This window comes from Dendropsophus ebraccatus, chromosome 12 (assembly GCF_027789765.1).
Source record: "Dendropsophus ebraccatus isolate aDenEbr1 chromosome 12, aDenEbr1.pat, whole genome shotgun sequence".
Classification (NCBI taxonomy): domain Eukaryota; kingdom Metazoa; phylum Chordata; class Amphibia; order Anura; family Hylidae; genus Dendropsophus; species Dendropsophus ebraccatus.
In genome coordinates, this window is record NC_091465.1 from 16,327,762 (window position 1) to 16,334,989 (window position 7,228).

Genomic DNA, 7,228 nt, shown 5'->3' on the forward strand with positions numbered 1-7,228 from the left:
ACTTTACCTGTCCTTGCTGCACAGGTCCGGCGTCCTGCTCTCCCGCCCGGCCAATCGGTGGCTGCGGCTGAGCAACACACTGATTGGCCGGACAGGAGAGCAGGACGCCGGACCCGTGCAGCAAGGACAGGTAAAGTATGCTTACAGCAGGGGAGCAGAAGGGGTTAAGGGAGGTATAATTACATACTCGCTGCAGTCGTTTAGACCGCAGCAAGTATGTAGTGTATGGGAACTGCCAGGACCTGCCGGGCTCGCAGCGAGAATCTCGCTGCGAGCCCGTCCGTGTGAATATACCCTAAAGCTCTAAGGTTGTCTGGAAAACATGGATACTGCCAATGACTATATCCTTGTCTTCCACATAGCCTTAGGGCTTTATCCAACTTCAGCAGCCACCGCTACTCAAATGCCGAAAGTTCGGGTTCGGATCGACTCGAGCATGCTCCAGGTTCGCTCATCTTTAGTTATAACCCAAACGAAAATGCTGCACTTAGAGGATGTCACCAGCTTTATTACATCATAGCTAACCCATAAACCCCTGGTATAATAATGAAACTGTAATGGCTGAACATTCTGCTTCATAAGACAAGTCATTTACAGCTGGGAGATCAGCACCGGATGGACATTAATCCACTGGATCCCATTCATGTATGACTTCACACAGCAGGAAAAGGTGTGGAAGTCCTACCAGTCACAGTGCAGCCCTTGAAACTTCTGTGTACAGACACAGCTGACGATGGTCATTCAGGTTGCTATGGAAATGTTCCAGGTGTCAGCAGGTTCCGTGCATGAGCCCTTTGAGGGCACAGAACCCCCTAGGACATTTCTACAGCAACCCAACCTTCCGCCTGCACGTGTGCGTTTCACGGGGGACAGGTAGGTATTACGTTTTTTGAAAGACATTGAAAGTCTAAAGTTGTACTGGCGACCCCTTGGTGCACATTAGTGACGCTTTCTGAACCAAATTTTTCTTCAGGACCATAAATAACCTGGCTTTTAGATTTGAAATGCATGACTGATGTGCACCCTGGGGTCTCCAGTATGATTTTATGTCTGGTCCGCACCTTCCTGCTGCCAGCTGAGATCTCATCCATGCACCGTGGACGATTACTACAGCCAACTGCACTTTGGTGAGTGATTACTTCATTTTCTTCTATATATGGCCAGTGCAGGACCCATATGTATAGAGGAGGTGGTGGGAGGCTGAGTATAGCTGTGGAGTGTGGCACTGTGGGCTTCTGTGCTTACCTCTATGACACATTGTGTGTGCTGACAAGGTGCTGTGTCAGGCTCCAGCTCTGCTGACTTCTGCAGTTCTCCTGCATCTATAAACCCATATTCTGGTTTGCAGCGGAGCAGCGGGGGTCAGTGACTCATAGCAGCCGCATGTCTAGGCCCTGAGTGAAGCACAATGAACACTAGAGAAATAAATACAAAGAGACACTTAGAAAAGTGAGCAGCTCAGGGCATGAGAGGAACATCCAGCGGAGGGACGGCAGGGAGGAAACCACATGCTGCAAGTGTTTGGCCTGGAGCTACCCTGGCATAGTCATAGAAGCATCAGAACCCAGACAGTCAGGGCCAGAGGTGAGGTCAGGGCACAGGCTACTGGTATAGGTATCATGGTGTCTGCCTCTGCCGCCTCCTCAGGTTCCACCAGTGAGGCCTCCATCATGGACGGCTACACTGACTTTATCATCATAGTAAACATGTTGGCAATAACCAAGTGCACCTTGCCTTGTCTCCACTCTAGATTAGATGTGTAGGCCTTAGCTGGTTCATGACTAGGGATGATCGAACATCGTGATTTTTCAAGTTCGTTCGAACTCAAATCATCAACTACCCATTAAAAGTGAATGGGAAGCCAATGGTTCGAGTAGGAACGAACCTGAAAAATCCCGATGTTCGATCATCTGTATTCATGACTTCAGCCACAACTGGAGATGCAACTCAGGAATGTATATCAGAGGATGTTCCTTTAAGATGACCCCTGTATGTATACCCATCTGAGATTACATGGGCATTGATGGGCTCCCTATGATGACCCAGAGAAGAGAGTCAACAGAAGAACATGATCTGTGGCCATTAAGTAATATAATGTTAGTGTACACTGACAGCTGATCAATGGCAGTCTCTCTGGGGATCACAGGGGTGGTGATGGTTGGATATTTAGTCTCACTTTACATGTAATTCATTATATTTGTCATTTAGATATATAAATGTTTGAGGCTTTTTTTATCAGGTTCCTAAATCTTTGTTGTAGTGAAAAATTCAGGATGATCAGTAGATGTTAGAAGATGATGGATACGTGGAGCATATATTCTTGTTGTCTAGAGTCTAATTTTTTGTTTTGCACATTGCTTTTATGGCCCCTGGTGTCCATAGTGGTGTAGGAGCAGGGGCGGCTTCATACACTTCTGTAATCCTTATGGTTATGTGATTGGACGACTTATAGGACTTCAGCCCCTGATTGTGAAGGATAATGCTGCGTTTACACGGAGCGATAATTCGCCCAATCGTACGATTAACAATTTCGAAAGAACAATGTGTTGTTTAGAACGATCAGCGTTAAGACAGAACAAATCGTATTGAAAAATTGTATTGCGATCGTTTTACGATCGCTTAAGCCTATGTCACACATAGCGTGAATTGGCGAAAGACTGTTTACATGGAACGATCTGCGAATTTTTTGCGAACGACGATTTAAGAACATGTTGTAAGATCAAAATGAACGATTTTTCGCTCGTCGCTTGATCGTTCGCTGTGTTTACACGGAACGATTATCGCTCAAATGCGATTGTTATCGTGTAAATTCACACGATAATCGTTCTGTGTAAACGCAGCATAATTCTGTATTGTAACTAAAACGTGAGCATGGTGTGATTGTGACTCATTGGATGGTTCTGTATTACGACACCTTTAATAAATGTAAGACCTTTAAGCAACTGTATTCACACAGCATTTTGAGCCTTTGGCCTGAAAATTAGCGATTTGTTTTTTGAAGTCGCCATTGAGTCTTTACACATTTGTATGATCATAATCAGTCCCACCCGACATCAAGGACCCACCCCCACCGCCGTCACATCATTGTGCGACATCTCTGACGCTCTGACCTCCCCCAACCTCACCCCAATTTCCTTATCAATGTATTGTCCATTGTCCGACAACTTCCTTCAAGATTCTGCTGGAGGAACTCAAAGGACTTATCTGTGAAATGCATCCATCTGAAGCAGCAAATCCTCCTCATTCCGCAGCTCGGCTCCTTTGTCCTAAATATTTTCTGTGTTTACATTATTAATTACCAGTCACTTTTATGTGAGAAAATAGGAAAACTCCATCATGGAGTTGAAGAAACGCAGCAGGATTTGTGGTCGAAGCTATTGTTCTGCGGTGTCTCTTAGATCTTTATATGATGAGACTCAGCACTTTCAGCACTTGACTTTATTAACTACCAAGAGTTTTATATAAAAGCATCTTTTGTATTAATGAAAAAAAGACTCCAATGTCCCTATGTCAACACTTACCAATTGGAAGTCAAAATATAACATGTCCTATCATTCCCTCCCCTGACATCTACCATCAGGAAGGAGCAAGGGCGCCACTTTGCACATTAGATGGTTGGCTGATCCTATTAAAATTGGCAGGTTTGCCGTCCTTTAAAGGGGTATTCCACTCAAACATTACTTTTGATATGTTGCTGCCCATGGTGAGACTAACAATTTCTTACATACGCTGTGTGATCATCTCTAGCCACGTACCCGTACCCGAGAATACAGGAATGCTCGGCTGTACCAAATGCTTGTGTGTGCGTAGGATGGAAGAGATTACCGACGGCTGATCAATCGTTTGTTCGCCCGTCAGTTATTGAAGGTGTATGCCCACCTTTAGGCAGGGAAGGGGAACTTGTGGTCCTCCAGCTGTTATAAAACTACTCCATGCCTAGAAAGCCAAAGCTTTTAGTTATACAACAGCTGGAGGGCTGCAGGTTTTTCTTCCATGCAGGAAGGGGAAACTATCTTCCATAGGTGGCGTCAGTGAGCAAGCTCTGTGCTTAAAGGGTACTCCAGCGAGGGGGCACTTTTTTTGCTGGGACCAGGCAGGAGGTGGCGCATCGCGGTGCTCTGGTGCCCGGCCGCTTCCTGGTGTCTGACGTGGGCCCGAGACGTGATAGTCCGCTCGGCCAGTCAGTGATGGAGGCGGGATCCGTTTCAAGTCTGCGCAGATCCCGCCTCCACCACTGACTGGCTGAGCGGACCTGAGATGTCACGTCTCGGGCCCACGTCAAGACACCAGGAACAGGCCGGGAACCGGGCACCGAAGCGCCGCAATGCGGGACCCGCTGCTGGAACCAGGGAGGTGAGTGGACGTCTTTTCCCTCAGCCACCTCCTCCCCAGTCTCAGCAAAAAAAGTCCCTCCCCCCCCCCACTGGAGTACCCCTTTAATATCAAAAAGCTGCTTTGCTCCCTACACCATTATGGCGGTCTCCCCAATGAGACGCACTACCCCTTTGCTCTTGCTGTACATATTTGGTTCAGGTCCTCCCCCCAACCTTACACTTACAGATAACAGCTCTGTTGTAATCTGCCTCAGTCATGTGATATCTATAATGTGATCTTTATGATCATCTGGCATCAGCTGACAATCACCACATAATGTCCACAATCAATAGACAAGTTCTTTATTCATAGACAAGAGACGTCACAGTTCAGCATGAGAGAAAAGGTTTTCATGCTTTAATGATGAGAACCGTAACAATGTATCAGTGCAGCTCTGAGAATGTTGCCTCTACATAAACTTTTCTACTACTGCGTTTTTTGCAAAATAAAGGATGAAAAAAACCGATGCATTTGTGTGCATCAGTTTTTCCATTGACTTCCATTGTAAAAAAAAAAAACGGATCAAAACGGATCCGTTTTTTTTTTTTTTTTTTTTTTTGACGAACACAAAACCGTAGCTGACACTACTTTTGTGTCAGTCAAAAAAACTGATCCGTTTTGATCCGTTTTTTTTTTACAATGGAAATCAATGGAAAAACGGATCAAAACTGATGCACACAAATGCATCCATTTAAAAAAAAAAAAAAAACGGATTGCAAAAACGCAGTGTGAACCTAGCCTTACCGTAAATTATCTTTCCTGTAGCTTAGAGCACAAGGGAAACATTACTTATCCTGTACTGTGTAATACTCCAGAGCTGTACTCACTATTCTGCCGGTGGAAACATTTTACTCCACATGAGTTATATGAAACATATAATATTTCAGAACTTCTTGAATGCAAGGAGAATTATGACTGTACTGGAAGTTGTAGTTCTTAACATATAAACTATAATAGAATTATCATGTCCAGTGGTTTGGGGTTGTAGTGCCTTGTGGTCAGCTATGTATAGCTATGTTCGTACAGGGGTGTGAGCTATTTGTGGTGATGTTTCGATTTCTGCTCCGGATACATTGTTGCACGGTTCTCTGTAAGTTTGATGTTTATCAGTTTCCATAGCGACAAGGAAACAGTTTACTCTGAATGTAGCACTTTGCAGGTTGGTTGTTGGCGGGTGGCCTAACATGAGCATACAAGGGGCTGCCGATAAGGGGATCTTATTTACTGGATACAACCCTCATGGTGATGTGCACATAAATACTGTTTATTCTATGTGGATTCTTCCCATTACGTCCATACATTCTGCCCTGACGTCAGCGCTTAGAAACGGATTTCTATGCTTAGAAAACATTCAGTGTGAGAGCCCGTCATCAGCAGGAAATAAGATATCAGCAACTAAAAATAAAATATCAGAGATTTGTAGTTCTAGGCCAGGGAAAGGGGAACCTTCAGCTCCCCAGCTGTTGCAAAACTACAATTCCCATCATGCCTGGTGAACACCAAAGGCAATGTTCACACTGTGCAGTAAAGTACTACTAAATAAGAAGCCTCTGCAAACCTTAACATTAAGGGCCCTTATGCTACATTTACACAGAGCGATAATTCGCCCAAACGTTTAACGATTTTGAAGCAATGATTTGGTGTTTATAACGATCAGCGTTTACACGAATAAATCGTTAGAAAAATCGTTTGAAAACTCGTAAGAAAAATCGTTTTTAAGATCGCTTAAGCCCATCTTTTACATAGGGTAAATTGGTGAAAGACTGTTTACACGAAGCGATCTGCAAATTTTCATCGAACGACGATTTGAGAACATGAACGATTTCTCGCTCGTCGTTTGATCGTTTGCTGTGTTTACATGGTACGATTATCGCTCAAATGCGATCGTTTATGCGAAAATTCGAAAGATAATCGTTCCGTGTAAACGCAGCATTACACGGAGCGATAATCTGCCGAATCGCTCCGTGTAATAGAGACAACGATCATCCGCCAATTGTTGGTTTAAGTTTGGACCTAAAATCACCAAACACTGTTGCCGCCGGGACCGGGAAGCTGCGGAACACAGGAGAGAAGAATGGGAGCGGGGAGAGGTAAGGTATCAGGTGTTTGTTAGTGATGTCCATACAGCCCTTGCCCAATGTCCATGCAGCCCTTAGTGCTTAATTATCGGGCCGTCTAATAGGTTCAGACCTATCTAGCAGATCTGCACTAGTTTACTAAAATGATCGGGTCTTATGGTCCATTTACACAAAGCAATAATTCTCCCAATCAATCGTTTAATGATTTTGAAGCAACGATTTGGTTTTTATAACGATATCGTTTATAACGAATAAATTAGAAAAATCGTTATTGCGATAGTTTTTAAGATCTCTTAAGCCCATCTCACACATAGGGTGAATCTTTGAAAGACTGTTTACACAAAGCGATCTGCAAATCTTTAGCGAATGACCAACGTTGATTTGAGAGCATGTTGAAAGATCACAAAGAACGATTTCTCGCTCGTCGCTTGATCGTTTGCTGTGCTTATCGCTCAAATGTGATCGTTATTGCGAAAATTCGAACGATAATCGTTCCGTGTAAACGCACCATTAGTCAGCCTGTGTAATAGTACCCTTAGACTTATGCAGCACTCATGCTTTTTGTGCAAATGTTTGACTTTTCCAGAAAACCGGCATGTTTGCCATAACCCCACACCCCCCCCCCTCCCCCAATCTGTATTTGTGGCCACAGGCCTCTTGCGCCCCCTCCCCCATATAGACCAAAAAGAAAGAGCCAGCCTTTGTATAAATGCTTCATTTAATTAAAACATTTTTAACAGTAAGAAATGGAATTGCTGAATATAGATTCACATATA